General features: G+C 36.9%; 1 long non-coding RNA gene across 2 annotated transcripts; it reads right to left on the reverse strand.

Moving 5' to 3' along the window:
- Positions 1 to 553: 553 nt before the first annotated feature.
- LOC114673801 (uncharacterized) lies at positions 554 to 16,997 on the reverse strand. Of its 2 annotated transcripts, none has more exons than XR_013408500.1 (3): positions 16,900 to 16,997; positions 2,598 to 2,737; positions 554 to 881 (listed from the first exon to the last, which is right to left on the reverse strand). It is a non-coding gene; the product is annotated as an uncharacterized LOC114673801 (long non-coding RNA). The 2 variants fall into 2 exon arrangements; XR_013408499.1 differs by having other exon boundaries at positions 554 to 884.
- Between the last annotated feature and the right edge of the window lie 298 nt (positions 16,998 to 17,295).

Genomic DNA, 17,295 nt, shown 5'->3' on the forward strand with positions numbered 1-17,295 from the left:
CAGATACATTATGAATTACACAACTTTTTCTGAGTAATTTGGTAATGACTTATCTGAAATGTTCTTTTGATAGAAAACAAAAGCATTCTTTCTTACAAATATCTGTTTCCCTAATGAAATTTTGATGCACAACCTGTTTGTAATTGGAGACTGTAATTAAACTAGCACCCGATTAATATCTGTAATCTCCAATGCTGATCCCATTTGGTGATATTCTCTGCCATGCACATTAATAGATTGGTTCTACTTTGAAAGAGTGCATACCTTCCATTGATCACTTTTGAGATTAGTTTTGACTTAGATTCACTAGAACTCATTTCTAAACCATGAAGATACTTGGTTACACTCAAGATATTTGGTTAGCTCAAGAACAGCTTCCTTCTGTTTTTGAAATTATTGACTCTGCCTTCAGAATCTGAGTGCTAGAAAGAGTGGTCCATATATGACCACCAACATGTCTTCAGGAATACTCAAGAAAATTAAAACACACACATTCACCACTCCTCATTTTTTCTCAGGCCAAAACTGAAGAAAAAGGAGTAAGCAGATTCCATGTCTTTATAACTGCTTTATTTCTGGGGAGAAACTTTACTCCTTACATCGTTCCGCCAACATGTTGAGAATAAGAGTTCAATATTTAAGGTCCACTGTCCATCCTCTCCATCACACATTATCATATGATAGGGTGTTATATGAAATCATCAGTATCTGACAACTCATTTCAATTTAGAGATGTCTTCTTTGAAATTCCTCCCTGCGTAAGGTTTTCCTCTTTGCTCCTTCTTTGTTTCTGTCAAGAATCCATTTATATGAAGAATATTTGGCAGTGTTCATGTAATGTTGCAAATTCATTTGGCAATGGCACAAATTTCATGGAAAAACTGCTGGAAAAACAAGCAAAGTGCAATCATTTAGTGTCATTGCAGTGATAAGATCCATGGAGTGTAAAAAGGAAAAATAATCATTGCACCAAGCCCATCAGAACACTTAGTGAGACTCCCTGAGACTCTGCAGAGCAAGAGTACAATGATGGTCATAGTCATGGTCAATGGAAACATTCTCTTCCCCTGGGAATGACCGAACATGACATAAATTGGACATGCTATTTTTTCAAATATAAAATAAACTTGAAGAAAATTGGGTATTTTCTTTGTTTTCTTAAGCACTAAAAACTGTGCAAAATAGGAATATCAGAGATTGGTATAGCAATTCTGATTTCTGAAAGGATTTTTAAAAGGATAGTCCATGGAATATACTAAATAGAAAATGATACTGATGATATGAATTTATTTTTATTTTCCACAATAAACTATTTTAAACAGGATGCCTAGCAGCTTGGCATGCTGCCAATATTTGACAAAGTGACAAATCAAATGGCACTAATAGGTAGAAATCTCGAATCTTATACTAGAGGAAAATAGCCCTGAAAAAAAAAAGTCCCTGTAAGTGAAAAAAGGGGAACATAAACAAAAAATAAAGGAATCCTTAGAAAAACAAGTACTGGAAAATATAGGTATAAATCTTGCCAAAGCCCAAAGCGAACAGCCTCAATCTGAAAAAATAGCAGTTCAACACTTTAGAGCAGCATCAACAGGAAAAAGTCTGGTGTGGACCACATTATTAACACTCAGATTCTAGTCTGTTACCTCTTAGTTCTGCTTTGGTCCCCAACAAAACAGTTCTATTTGTTCATTCATTCATTTATTCAGTTGTCGTCTGTTTATATATCAGGCATTGTGTTAGGCACCAAGAATGCTGTTGTAAATAAGAAAAAATACAACAGTGAAAGAGACAAATAGGGAGATGCAAGACTAGTCGCTCATGCTACACTGGGAATAAATATATGATGCTATGGTAGATCATAGAAGGAGTATAAACTCTAGGCTTGGGCTGTCAGAATGCTTTTTTAAAGAAAAATCAGAAAGAATAGTCCAAGTATATAAAAACACATGTGTAAAGGTCCAAAGGATGGAGACAGAGGTAGAGATAGAGAGAGAGAGAGTTGGAGAGAGAGAGAGATGAAAGAAGTATATAATGGCCAGAGTTTTACATTTCATAATAGTCACAGAAAAGGCAATAGAAGCAAGCAGTGACAGGATAGTTTGGAATACTTTAATTGTAAATCTCAGAAGCCAATTTCAACCAACTTAAACAAGAAAGGAAAAAGAGGAATTATTGGAAGTATGTTGGTATATCTCATGCATAAATTGTACAATCATACTATGGGAAAAGAAGGAATATACCTGGGTCTCAAACAACTAAAAGGAGAATTAAATATCATCAAAACTATCTTTTGCTCTCATCACTGCTTTTGCTGTCTGTTGGCTTCATTATTCTCATGGCTTTGGCCCAGTCACAGAAAACAGGCACCAATAGCTCTTGAGTTTTATATCTAGGATTCAACCTTCAGAGAATGAAATAGATTATCTTTCTTAGTTTCAGCTTCAGAAATTTGAGGAAAGGGCTGGGCGCGGTGGCTCACACCTGTAATCCCAGCACTTTGGGAGGCTGAGGTGCGCAGATCACGAGGTCAAGAGATCAAGACCAGCCTGGCCAACATAGTGAAACCCCATCTCTACTAAAAATACAAAAATCACCTGGGCGTGGTGGCTCATGCCTGTAATCCCAGGTCCTTGGGAGGCTGAGGAGGAGAACTGCTTGAACCGGGAGGCTGAGGTTGCAGCGAGCCAAGATCCTGCCACTGCATTCCAGCCTGGGTGACAGAGTGAGACTCCATCTCAAAAAAAAGAAAAAAGAAAAGAAAAGAAATTTGAGGAAAATATGCTAATACAATTATTATTTTTCTTCTTTAGTTCACTCTTCTATGTGCCAGGCATTATTTGGTGTGCTGGGTACATGTGATGAACAAGACAGGTAAACCCACGCTCTCACAGAGTCCACATTTTAATAGGATAAAAGAGGCAGTAAACAAGCAAACAAATGAATGCATGAACAACACAATTGTACTTAGTGCTAAGTGTCAATAAAGAAATAAAACAGAAAGGTGATAAAATGATTGTGTGGATAAGAGAGAGGAAATTTGATGGGTATCACCAAGGAGGTGATATTTGAAATGAACTCCAGTCAGCTTGAGATAATATCGAGGGGCAGTGAGTTTTAGGGAAAGGAAGCAGCAAATGTTGAACTCCAAAAGAGAAAACAGATTTCACTTGTTCAAGAAACAAAAAGAAGGTCAGTTAAGTCCAGTGAATGAAGAGAAGGGTGATAGAATATTGGGCTGAGACAAAATCAGGAGCCAGAAGATGTACGATGTATGAGCCTTATAAAATCAATTTTATTCTAAGTGAACTAGAAAATCATAATTGGTGACAGGATGGGGAGAAAGAGTCAAAGCAGGGATATCAATTATAAAGCTCTGGCAGTGATTTCGGCAAAAGACATCGGGTGACTTGGACTATAACAGCAGTGGAGGTGGGGAGAAGTGGGACGGATTTGCAAAATATTTGGGGGATAAGACCAAAAGAGCTTGGTGATGGATTGGATGTAAGAAAGTAAAGACGAGAGAAAATTCCCAGGGTTGAAGCTTAAGTAAGCAACTGGATGGTTAATGAGACCATTTACTAAGATGGAAAACTCCAGAAGAACAGGGTAATGTTTAGAGAGTGGGCTGCATGAGCCGGCGTGAAGAGGCAGGAATTATTCTTGGCTATGTTAGGTTAGGTTGTAATACCCATTACACATTCAAGACAGTTATTAAAGATTCAGATAGATACACCCCTGGGAAGTAACACCTGTAAACATTCACATTTTCCTACTCTTCTTATGTCTCAATGGATAGTAACTATATCAATTGGGGTAAAGCGGGGCAACGATTTTCAGAAGAAGGATAGGAAGATGGCAGATAAACATGCCAAGTACAAATGTATACACACACACATGCGCGCGCACATGCGCACATATTGTGGCTCTATAGCTATCTGTATCTATGCATCTGTATATAAATTCAGTTTGGGCCATGGCAGGAAAATAGCTCACGGTGGAAGCAAAAGGAGAGGCTGCACACACTAGAGTAAGGGAAGAGTGTGACTGGGTCACGCTACATGCCCCTTCTAATAGCATTGGAGTCAGCGATTCACCCTTAACTCAGAAGCTGTCAGCAGTAATGCGGGGAAGGGTTAGATGAAATAAATATATATTGAACACATACTATGAGCTCAATTGGATGCATACCCTTACCCACACAACTACAGGTAACTGAGTTTAAAAGTTCAGTCTTTCATTGAACTTTTAAAATACATCCTCTCATCCAAAACAAAAAACAAAAAACAAAAAAACTTGCCAAAAAAGATGGTTACCATTTTAAATCCTGAGGACTTGTCAGGAATGTCCTACACAGTCAACTCTTTCTGCCTCATCCACCAAGGACATTCATCATTCTGACCAGATGTCTCTGTCTTTCAGAACATCCCTGCAGGAGGTTGTCAACTTTTAAAAATGGTGCCCTAAATAGAAGGGGGGAAAGTAGCTAATGTGCTTGTTTTCATGGATTAGAGTTCATGGAAAAACTCTGGACTCCTCCCCAAACATCACTGAGAACTGGTGTGACATGCAATTCATCCTGGCTCCTGTTATTTTCAAAAACATTGCTCTTCCTTAGAAATCTCTTTAATGAATGCTTGCTCCCTGGGCTGATTATCCTCTCCCCTGGCAATCCTTTTTGCATTTGTGTAATTTAGTTAAAGGACATATGTTAACTATCTACATTTGTGCTTAATACATAATAGATGTTCAGCTGACAGTAGCAAATTGGGAAACTTGTGTGGTTAGTGTCATTTTCTTAGATTTTAAAATGTGAGTTTTATAAAAACTGATTCCCCAATTACATATCATATGCTCTATGCTATGTCATAATTGTTGGCAATTTATCCTTTCTGCCTATTTTGTTAATCATTTTTTCCAAAGCTTTCCTGAAACAACCCATGGTGGTAAGCCACATACATCTATTTTGCAGACATTAATCCCCACTGCCTCGTTCAATACCATACCAGAGATGGTGCTGAAATTATCTTTTTACCTGAAAGGAGCCAGGAAAAAATTAGTTATTTCCTTTTAAAATTTTGTAAGAAGTGGCCAGGCATGGTGGCTCACGCCTATAATCCCAGCACTTTGGGAGGCTGAGGCAGGCGGATTGTGAGGTCAGGAGTTCAAGACCAGCCTAACCAACATGGTGAAACCCCGTCTCTACTAAAAATACAAAAATAAGCTGGGCATGGTGTCACGTGCCTATAATCCCAGCTACTGAGGAGGCTGAGGCAGGAGAATTGCTTGAACCCAGGAGGTGGATGTTGCAGTGAGCCAAGATCATGCATCTGCACTCCATCCTGGGTGACAGAGCAAGACTCTGTCTCAAAAAAAAAAAAAAAAAAAATTGTAAGAAGTATTTTTTTCTTATAGTAAGGATATGATTTCTAGTAATATTTTGGAATAGAATTCTGTCTTTTCCATTTACAGGAGCTTTTATCAGTCCACCATAAGAAAGCAGTAAAACCTGGAGTCCACTGCATATCAGTCCTCTTCTTTTTGAGGCGTGGAGCCCAGTTCTCCTGGCCCCTACCCTTAAGAGTGAGCAAACTCATCAAAGCGCCACAGGACATAGCATAGCCTGTCTTTTGACAGATGGGTGCCTGAGAAAGTTGTACTTTTAAAGCTGTATTTACATTACAAAGCCATAACTTGTATTTTGACAGCCAGGGTTTGTAGCAGTTCACTTTAGTTGTCACATTAGGAGTTCATTTTTGACCCGACAGTCTGTGCCAATATTTGCTTGTGTCAAGTTTGACTTGTCAAAGTGGAAACTATATCAAAACTCCATAACACAAGTGACAGCAATTAACCCAACTAAAAAAATAATTTCAACTTGTAATGCATTTTGCTCATATAAATGTGTATAAATAAAATATCCTTTGAAAAAATAGTCAGACAATAATGAATAAAATGGGATTTAGCAAGATTCAGGCATAGAAAGGATGAACTGGGTGTATTATGTATGTATTTCCAAAATAAGAATTCCTTGAATAAATTAAATGGCTAGCTGATTGAAGGATATTTTAAAGAATTTTGCTACTTGGATTTGTGCACATTTATAATAATAAACACATTTAATTTGTGTGAATTCCATGCATCTAGACTTATGGCAAATCTATATCAAAAGTTTGCATTCCACCACAAGAAACAAACAACTGAGAAATCTATAGGCATAGTTGCAGATATGTTTTAAGGAAGCAGTAATAAGATATTTAACTTTTCACTTTAATACACAAGTTATTATTTCGTGACCCATCTATAAATTTGTCAGTGATATGGTTTGGTATCTCACCTTGAATTGTAGTAATCCCCACATCTCAAGGGCAGGACCAGGTGCAGGTAATTGGATCATGGGGGCGGTTTCCCCCCATGCTGTTCCCATGACAGTGAGTGAGTTATCACAAGACCTGATGCTTTTATAAGGGGCTTCCCCCTTCACTCAGCACTCATTCTCTCTCCTGCTGCCCTGTGAAGAGATGCCTTCCACCATGATTGTAAGTTTCCTAAGGTCTCCCCAGGCATTCAGAACTGTGAGTCAATTAAAGCTCTTTTCTATATAAATTACCCAGTCTCAGGTATTTCTTCATAGCAGTGTGAGAACAGACTAATATAGTCAGCCTATAAACTCCAGGAAAAATTTCATTCTGCAGCATTTGAATTAGGTACTTCTGCTGATAAGTGGCTTCTCTTACAGGGAATGAAAATGAAATGAGCTTTGGAACCAACCATGATTCATAACCATGATTTGCTCACAGATAAGCAAAAACAACCAAGTTGCTTTTATAATTAGGCCACTAGGTAAGACAGTATTTGAGGATTAAGACTGAAAGCTCATAGAAGGAGCCAGGTCTCCTTCCTTTAGAGAATGAATTTGAATGAGTAGTTAATAAATAAATAAATGCTATGTAGAGGTGCTGTTTTTCTTGTTTTCTCTAGATAGCTTTCATTCTTAGATGAGCATGGATAACAATAACTTCGTAAATTTTCCTTGACCAACCATTACAGTTCTTCACCAAGGACGCAAAGAGGAAAATTAACTCAAAGAATGTTAATTAAATTTGGTCATTCAGAATTTATGCATCAAAAACAGACAATCAATATGCCAAAAAACAGGAATGGAATCACAAATTATAGGAGTGCAGCAATTGAAAATTGACATAACTGTGAGAGAGGCTAATTATCAGCAGAAGCAGCTAATTCAAATACTGCAGAATGACACTTTTCCTGTAGTTTATAGACTGGCACATTTATGTTACAAGTCACCAAAAAATAACACGTTTATTAAAGTCAAAAGTTAAATATATTATTACAGATTCTTTAGTATAATGGTTTGGTAACTATGGCTTACATATTTATATAGCTTGGATATAAAGAAAAAAGAGAATACATTTTATATATTTCTGTAGGAAAAACTGTTAAAATAATTAGAATTAAGTGTAAAAAAGATAAGGAATAGTCTAAGAGAAAAATATCATTTTAGAAGTCTATTCAATTATATAGAATTATATTCTATTTTATGACATATATGTATTCTATTACAATCACATTTTATATAAGTGGTTTTCAAAACATGCCATAAGTTTTTCTCTTATGTCATAGAATGAATATACTCCAGTGTGAGATACACAGTATCCCAACACACAATCTCTAGGCCCTGGGTCATATTGTGTTGCATCTGAGTGTGCTTTGAAATTATACAGTTTGAGTCCAAATCCTGATTCTGCTACTTATCTTGTACAACTTTGGACAATGTCCTTAAAACTCTCTGTACTTGATTTTTTTAATCTGTAAAAGGGGAATAATAATATTACATACCTCACAGCATTGTTGGAGAGGTTAAATAATTAATGCATTAAAGAGTTTAGAACTATTTGAACATTAAGTACTCAATGGTGCCATTATCTTACAGAAATAACTGGGTGTTATTTTCATAGAATAAAGGAATGACTAAAAATTTTAACGTACATGTAATGCCTAGAAACACAGCTTATGTCACAATCCTTTTGGTGATATTTGATCAGTTTTTTTATGGTAGTTTCACACTGTAACTCTTTAATTAGACACTGTAGAATGCAATATATGACTGATTATTTCTGCCTATGGTTTTTAGAGTCCTAAGCATAAAAGTGTCCTGCAGAAATTCCTCCTTTGTTTAATAGAGGTATCAGTAGAAAGGAAAAAGTCCCTGTGTCAAAACACAATTAATAATCCTTTAAGAGATACACGGGTCATACTGGTCACAAAATAATTCTAAAGTGTTGGGTTCAGAAATCAGATGGAACCCCTTAATTTTATAAGTGAGGAAAAAGAATTAGAGAGATTAAATAGCCTGCCCAGAGTCACTCAGCTGGTTAGTAGGAGGCAGTGTGTCACAGTTTATTAGGAACGTTTTATCACTAACTGGGTGACCTCCAGCAAATTATTCAACTTCCCTGAGTCCCCTTGTCTTCATTGGTATAATGAGTAAAACCAACCAATATGGTTGTTGGAAAGATTAGAATAATACACTGCACAGGTAACATTCGAGCAAGCTTCCATGCAGCCCCATGCCCTCTTGTGATCCAGAGTGGAAAAGAGGAGTGTCCTCTGCCAGATAGAGAAATAAATGAGTGCACATTATCGTAATTGCAGAAAAGGAATGCTGCAAGCTGTCAGTAAAGAACTGGCAGGTAGAGTTGCTCTAGTGGTTTAGAGATCACCAAAAAACGAGAACTTTTTGTAGCCTTTCAACAGATGTTTATTGGGCACTCACTTCCAGGTACCAGCTACTGTTCTAGGCACTGGCAATACAGCAGTGAAGAAAACAGAAATTCTGCCCTATGGAGCTTGCGCTTTAGTAGGGGAGGAGCTAGAGATCATAAGCAAATAACTAAATAATGTGTTGAATTGTGGTAAGTGCTCTGTAAAAACAAGGTAAAGAAAGGGGTAAAAAGTTACTGTGTATAGGGAGGAGGGTGTGATGAATTCTAAATGAGATGGTCAAGGATGAGTGAGGAACATAAAGTTTCTTGAGTAAACCACTTTAGAAGTCATTGCTTCACAATGTAGGGAAAATATCTCAGGAAGATGTAAAAAGCTCTGATTTCTTATGTATTTGGAGTTTTATCTATACAGATGTTTATCCAAGCTTTGTTTTATGATAGCAAGACAATGTAAATAATGTAAAGCCACAACTGAAGACTGTGATTCTTCATAACACCATGCTAATGTTTTTAGATTATGTCATATTTAAATTACGTATGTATCCTTTCTGTCTTATTGAAGGCATTTGGAAGAGTTCGGTTTCTGGAATTTTTTTTTTTTTCTTTTTTTTTTTTTTGAGACAGAGTCTTCCTTTGTAACCCAGGCTGGAGTGCAGTGGTGCAATCTCGGCTTAAGGGAGGAGACCACCCCTCATGTCATCTTATGCCCAATTTTTGCCTCCAAAGAAAGAAGAAGTAAAAACTAAAAGGCAGAAATGAAATTCGCAGGCAGACAGCCCGGGGCCACACCCTGGTAGTTAAAGATCAACCCCTGACCTAATCGGTTCTGTTATCTGTAGATTATAGACATTGTATAGAAATGCACTGTGAAAATCCCTATCTTGTTTTATTCCAATCTAATTACCGGTGCATGCAGCCCCCAGTCATGTACCCCCTGTTTGCTCAATCACGACCCTCTCATGAGCACCCCCGTAGAGTTGTGAGCCCTTAAAAGGGACAGTAATTGCTCACTTGGGGAGCTGGGCTATTGAGACAGGAGTCTTGCCGATGCCCCCCAGTCGAATAAACCCCTTTCTTCTTTAACTCACTGTCTGAGGAGTTTTGTCTGCCGCTCGTCCTGCTACAGGCTCACTACAACATCTGTCTCCCGAGTTCAAGCAATTATCCTGCCTCAACCTACCCGAGTAGCTGGGATTACAGGCACCCACCACCACACCTGGCTAATTTTTGTATTTTTGGTAGAGACGGTGTTTCGCCATGTTGGCCAGGCTGATCTCAAACTCCTGACCTCAAGTGATCCACCTGCCTCAGCTTCCCACAGTACTGGGATTACAGGCATGAGCTACCATGCCCAGCCTAGAACTTTTCAGTCTAATATTTTAAATATTTTAATTTTAATAACTTAACTTCAAAACAATACTTGTTTCTGGTAGAAAATGTAAGAAAATAATGCAAGTGTTTTTAAACAATCAAAGTATGTATGAAAAAAATCACACAACCTTTTAATGTTCTGTGATGGAAGAATAACACATGGTTATGTGCCACATCCAGATTCGAAGCCATATGTAACTTACACTCCTGAGTTCTTAAGTACACTTTTCTCAAATTAGAAAAGAACAGAATGGTATTCCGTAAAATGTTGATAGCATTTCTGTTATGAAGGTGTGATAGAGATTTTTATTTTTTAAAAAAATCTTATCTTCTTACATTTTTCTACCAGAAAGAAGTATTGTTTTGAGGTGAAAAAAAAGTTATTGCAATTAAAATTTTAAACTGAAAAGTTCCAGACACCAAAACCCTTCCAAATGCCTTGGATAAGACCTAAAACTGAAGTATATCTAAACATGATATAACTTAAAAAGAACATTAGCCCAGTGTTATGAAGAATCGACAATTTAAAATTATGTTGACAGGCCAGAAGAAGGGCTAAAGACAGGCCAGAAGAAGGGCTAAAGATATCAAGATGAATGTTATTAAAAATTAATGTAGGCTGGACGCAGTGGCTCACGCCTGTAATCCCAACACTTTGGAGGCTGAGGTGGGTGGACTGCCTGAGGTCAGGAGTTCGAGACCAGTCTGGCCATCATGGTGAAACCCTGTCTCTACTAAAAATACAAAAAAAATTAGCTAGACATGGTGGCGTGCGCCTGTAATCCCAGCTACTCGGGAGACTGAGGCGGGGAATTGCTTGAACCAGGGAGGTGGAGGTTACAATGAGCTGAGATCATGGCACTGCACTCCAGCCTGGGTAACAGAGCAAGACTCAGTCTCAAAATATATATATACACACATATATATAAAACATATATAACAAAATATATATATAACCTATATATATATATAACCTCTCTTTATATATAATTTTATATATATAAAAACCCATTTGGATTTTTTAAAATATCAATTAAAGAATTACAAAGCTGAGGATTCCATCTTGACAACAGCACATGCAAAGAAAAACCTGAGGGTATTAACGACCACAAGCTCGACGTGAGTTTCTAGTGGACGCAGTTGCCTGGGAACTAATGAATACTTACTTTCATTAATAGGATTCTGGGGCCAGCACAGGAGACATAATTGTCCTACTGTGGTGTATATCGGCCAGATAAAATTGGGTCCCCAAACAGGCCCAACACACTGCATGTTGCTTTTCTCCTTCACAGCACTAGTCACAATTGCAAATCATTAATTTATGCAACGGCTTGCTTAATATCTTTTCTCTCTGCAGGTCTGGAAGTTCCCTGAGGATAGGGACTGTGCCTTTATTGTTTACTGTTTTATCTCCAGTGTCTAGCACAGGCTGTCACAAAATATTGCAGCTTGTTGTTTTGAGTATTGTTCAGTTCCAGTAGCCTCATTTATTTATTCTATTTAACAACACTTAGATGGTGTTTATATGTGCCACGCATGAGTCTAAGTCTTATAGATATTGACTCATTACTCTTCACTACAACTATGTGAGGGAGGTAGAAGAGATCACTGCCATACAGAGAGATTAAAAACTGTATCCAAGCTGGTCAGCGGTGGAAGTAAAACTCTGAACCTAGGCACCCCACACTCTGCTCATACTCCAAAATAAAACTTTAAAAATTAGATTCCACCTATATGAGGCTGACTAGAAAATGAAGATTGAGAAATATCATATTTGAAATGTTTGAAAGAAATGGACCTATTTGGCTAAAAGCAAATGAACAACAGAGATAATATGGTCATTTGACTTCAAATTTAGAAGAGCTTCCACGTAAAACAGAAATGACTAAAATGAATGAGGTCTTCTGTGTTCAGTCTGAACCTGCATCCTGATTTGCTGAGTCAGTCCCGGTTTGTGCCTACTGTTCCAACACAATTGTTATTAGAATCCTCTTCATTCATAAAAATGTTCTAATTTGGATAATCGATTATTATATGGTCACCAAATTCATGGCTTAAAAGATAACACATTTTTAGCACATCTGACCATCACAAAAGTCCTGTGTCGTTGGTATTAATATTATTATACTATTCTCCATTCTTCAGCCTGAAAAAATATAGAGTTGTTCCAAAATTCTTCCACCAATGAGTGGCAGAGCTGTGACTTGAATCCTGATATGCTGGTCCAAACTATTCTCTGGCTGCTCTGCTGGGTAATTTGACCAGTTCTGCCTTGCTACAGAGTGCCGAGCTAGGATAAATGGCTGGAAATTCCAGAGAGAAAGATTTATCCGCACATGAAGCACCATATGTAATGAGTTTTTACATTTAAAAAATTGACTTAATGAGTGCGCTTGCCTGGCCAAAAATCCCCTGACCATTTTCTGGATGGACATGTGACAAGGGTTTTACCCAGGGACCTCTTGCACCCATTGTTACTTGCATCACTACCTCTGAGCTTCTCAGAATGTGGAACATACATTGCTAATGGTAAATGAACTATAAGAGTGTCATGAAATGATTTTTAGAACTCCACGGATGCAGCATTCAAAATCACTGACCTTTCTAATGAGACTTTTCAATTCCCTTTTCAATTATAGTTTCACTCCTTCCATTACGGCCTAAGGGAAAGCCTCAGATTGGTGCTATAATACTTTTTAAACATGCTAACCTCCCTTTCAACCAAGAGAGCAGCAGGTTCTAGAATGCAGGGGGCAATAATATCCAGTTAACCAGATTGGATACTATTGTTCTACTTTCAATGAATTTATTCTAATTTTAGTTTTCCATTTATAGCAATGATAAAAATTTCTGTAAAGTCAACTTAAATAAAAATATTTCATACTTTGTATTAGAAGATGTAGAAGGCAAAAATTGTCCCCCACCCCAAGATGTCCACATCCTAATCCCCAGATCCTGTGAATATGTTATCTTACATGACAAAAGGGATCTTGCAGATGGGATTAAGGTTAAGAACCTTTGACATGGGGAGATTATTTTGGATTACCTAAATGTGCCTATTGTGATCATATGAGTTCTGAAAAGTGGAAAACTGTTCTCAGCTGTGGTTAGAAAAACATGTGAGAACAGAAAAGTCATCATGATGCAATGTTGCTGGCTCTGAAGTCGGAGAAAGAGGCTACCAGCCAAAGAATGTGGGTGGCTGGTAGAAGATAAGTCAAGGAAACCTATTCTCTCCTGTGGCCCCTAGAAAGAAACAAAGCCCTGCCAACACTGTGATTTTAGCTCATAAGAGCCATGTCCAACTTTTGACTTATAGAATTACAAGACAATAATTCCATGTTGCCTAAGCTACCAAGTTTATGACAATTAGGCAGCAGTAGGAAACTAATGAAGAAGGGTATAGGCACTACCCAGTATATCCATGTAACAAAACTGCACTTATAACCCCTAAATTTATACAAATGAAAAAAGACAGGTATTGAAATAGGTGAAGTTGTGAGAGTGGTGTTTAAATGATTGAAGTTTGGAAAATGATTATTCTAGATGATTCATAATGTCCCTTCAAGTTTAGAGATGCTCTGATCATGTTCCATCGCCTGTCAGACCTCCCAATAGCTAGTTGTGTTTCTTGTACTTTCATGGATGTTCCAAAAAGTCATTTTAAAACAGTGAGACTTATTCACAAGAAACTTGATCTTGTTTGAAAAAGTAGATTGTTTTTCAGGGATGCAGTGTTGGCAATGTATATGCGGCAGTCTTATTTCCAATTACACAATTTTTATGTAGATTCTCTTATGTTAGATTTATCTATTTGCCCCAGATTAGTGAGTTTTATTGTCCACACATCACAATAGTTGTTAAAAGTGCAAAACTATGCTCCTGGATTCTGGAGATTCTCAATTTCTAGGTTAATCTAAGAAATTTCTACTCTGTTTGAAAAGCAATCAAAGTATACCAATAAAATAGAAGTTGGATTTGATGGTGTTTAGTTTGTCAGCATTACATTGAAGGAGAAAAAAATAGGTTTAACCAAGTCTATTTTCTCCACATTGTTTGGGTCTGCCATTTTGAAAATTCACAGCCTACAAACTCATGTTGATTATGTTAATACCTGAGGACACCTGGGTTTATGTAAGAATTAACCATTCACCGTTCATCACTTTCTACTTTGATTTCATTACCCATGTTGAGAAATGTGAAAAGAAAGATTAATCAGTGAGAGGAAAATGTGTGCCCTCTACATTGTATGATTATACCTTACACATGTAATCTGTAGACCAATAAAGCAGAACACACAAATAGCCAGTGAATACATAATCAAATTCATTAAGAGAGAGCCTGTCATCTCATAATGTTAATATGTCAAATGCTATTCAACCAATTTGTCTCAAGCAGCTAATGGGGTAAATTGTTATTAGCTGATCTTGAATCTAAAGAGAGGCAATATTCTACAATTAAAGGGTTAAAAATTTTTTTGTCATCATCCTTACATTTAATTCATTTATCTTGAACAAATGTATTTTAATGCTAATGTCACTGAAATAATACCCAAAAGCAGATTTGAAAATGGCAAGCTGTAATTTATTGTGACTCTGGAAGGATGGAATGGCTACAAGATCTCCAAAAATGCCTGCTAACAAATGGTCAGAAATGTGTTGACTAGGATACCACACTGATTCATTGTGTTCAGAGCACTAAAGTGCCATACCTCACTCACACACCACAAATTGTAATAAGAATAGAAAATTGATCTTTTCCCCTGGAGGAAAAAACAACAACAACAACAACAAAAAACTTAATCAATGTTCACCTCAGTTTTAAGAAGAAAATGTCAGACTCCTTTAGTCAAGAGTGATTGGACTATATATTATCCTTGATCCATATTATTAGGAAATATATATTCTGGCTCTCTAACAACTGAACTATCCACATGATACAAGGCTAATTTTCAATTATCAGACTTTCACCACTGAGAAGAATGTAAAATAACCTTTTGCTTTTCTTTTTAATATGTGTTATTCCTGTCATAAGTAGTAATTCCTTTGAAACCATTTGGCATTTGTATTAGAGCAGAGCTAATATTACCAGAATCCTGGGTTCTAGCATATCATTACTTAGTTGATAATTAATGTAGGATTTGTGGCAGTAATCTTACAGATTACTTCTAAATTATTTTTAATAAGTTGAACTTTATAAAATGTATTTTTATGGCCATTGCCTCTTCCTAACATATCCCCAGTTTCAGAGAGAACTAAGAGAAACTTAATACAATCACTTAACACTGCCCATCTTCACCAGGTTTATGTTGTATTATAATATTAGATTTTCATTCCCAGGAAGCAAGAGCTTTCTGTTTAGACTTATATGACAGGGCTTGTGTTTCTTGTTTCACTGGATATCCTCAGTGGATAGTGTTAAAGAAACTATACACATACAGTTATATAGGCCTACTTTAAAAACACCTGAGAAAGCTGTCTATTTTATATTTAAAGAAAGAAAATGAGTTGACTTAAAAGTGAGCAGGTAAACATCTTCTCAAGACCACTGCTTTTGGCTCAAAAACTGAAAATCAGTTTGCCTAGACAGCCTCTTCTTCTCTGCATGTGTAAAACATCCTTAGTTCCAGGAGTTGTGCTGTATTAGTTGGTTTGAGGAAAAGCTGATCCAGTTGTATTTGTGTCTTTAAACATGAAATTGAAAAATATCTTGAGGGTTGAGGTGCTCACTAGAGTCAGGGGACACTTTTATTAACTTCTAATTACTTTATGGTTCATACACTTGCCTAGATAATCAAGTTTTTTGATGAGAATACACAAATACTTAAACACATATATTATTTGATTTTTCTATTATGTCAGTTTGAAGTACTGGAAGCCTTTCCCAGAAAAAAAAAAAATTCTCAAAGATGGTTCTTAGTAATATATTTGATAGAAACACCAGATAACCCCTATAAGCCTTAGAGATTTGTACTTATTTATGGTTTTTTAGTATAAATCAATAGTTATGTTTTCAGTGGGGATAAGATACTAGATGCATGCTATGTTTATAAACTATTAGCACTGTTCTAAAAAGGAAATAAACTCACAGCTGCTTCCAAGACAGTATATAATTAGATGTTAATATTTAACTTAGTTTGCTCACCAGCATTGATTTGCTATTGCTGTTGTTATGACTGCTTCCAGGTGGTTGTCTACTTTAAAGAAATACATAATTAAATTAATTCAGGAATGATCTATGCCTAAATTATATTTGCACTTTTATTTTCATTTTGAAGTGCCTGAAGTGAATCATTTCTTTTGGCCCCTGAAAGTAATAGCATGGCTTCTCTTTGCCATGTGTCTCGTTTTCAGAACATCAGTCAACAGAGAAAGCAATGTGATGATGGAACCTCCCCAACAGAGATGGCTCTTGCACAAATGTTCTCCTACACAGATTACCACACTGAAGCCTGACACATTATTATTGAACACAATGCTGCATTTCTGGCCTTCTTCATGACGTCTTCTCCAGTTTTAATATAGAGAATCCTTTCTTATACCAGAAATATTATCCTATGAAGCAAAAGGAACAGGCTTTATCATTGGGGTAATTTAACATTATGCTTCTTACATGGATTGTTGACAGATTTTTTACTCAGACTTAAGGTGAACATTCCAAAACTCAGTATTCTTTCAAGTATTTCACATCTGTAAGGGTCGTTCCATAATTCTGCACACTGCATTCTTTTGGAATCCCAATCTCTTAACCCGGCTTAGTTTAGAACCCATGAGCAATTTACCTTTGGATCTGCTCTCTTCCTGTGCACTTCTTGGAATATAAATTTCTGAGCCTCAATGTGCCCTGATGCTGTTCCTCTCTAGAAGAAAGAAAACATTACTATGATGAAGCTAAAACTACAGGAGTTATATGATCATGTATTACTGTTTCTTAAATTCCTTGCTTTGATTTGTTTTACAGGTTTTGCCCATTTGGGTACTGACTACATACACCGTCTTTATGGGATTAGCCTGGTTCACAGTCTGAACAGGTAACATCCTAAAAGGTGTGACTGCAGGAGCCAAAGATGGCCACCCTCCCATCACCAAAAGACCCTTTTCCTCAACCTCCCTACCTAACCTCTTCACTGCTGCCTGGAATGCCTGTTAGCAAAGGATGAATTTCTTTTCAGTGGACA

This window comes from Macaca mulatta, chromosome 18, assembly GCF_049350105.2.
Source record: "Macaca mulatta isolate MMU2019108-1 chromosome 18, T2T-MMU8v2.0, whole genome shotgun sequence".
In the NCBI taxonomy this organism is placed as follows: domain Eukaryota; kingdom Metazoa; phylum Chordata; class Mammalia; order Primates; family Cercopithecidae; genus Macaca; species Macaca mulatta.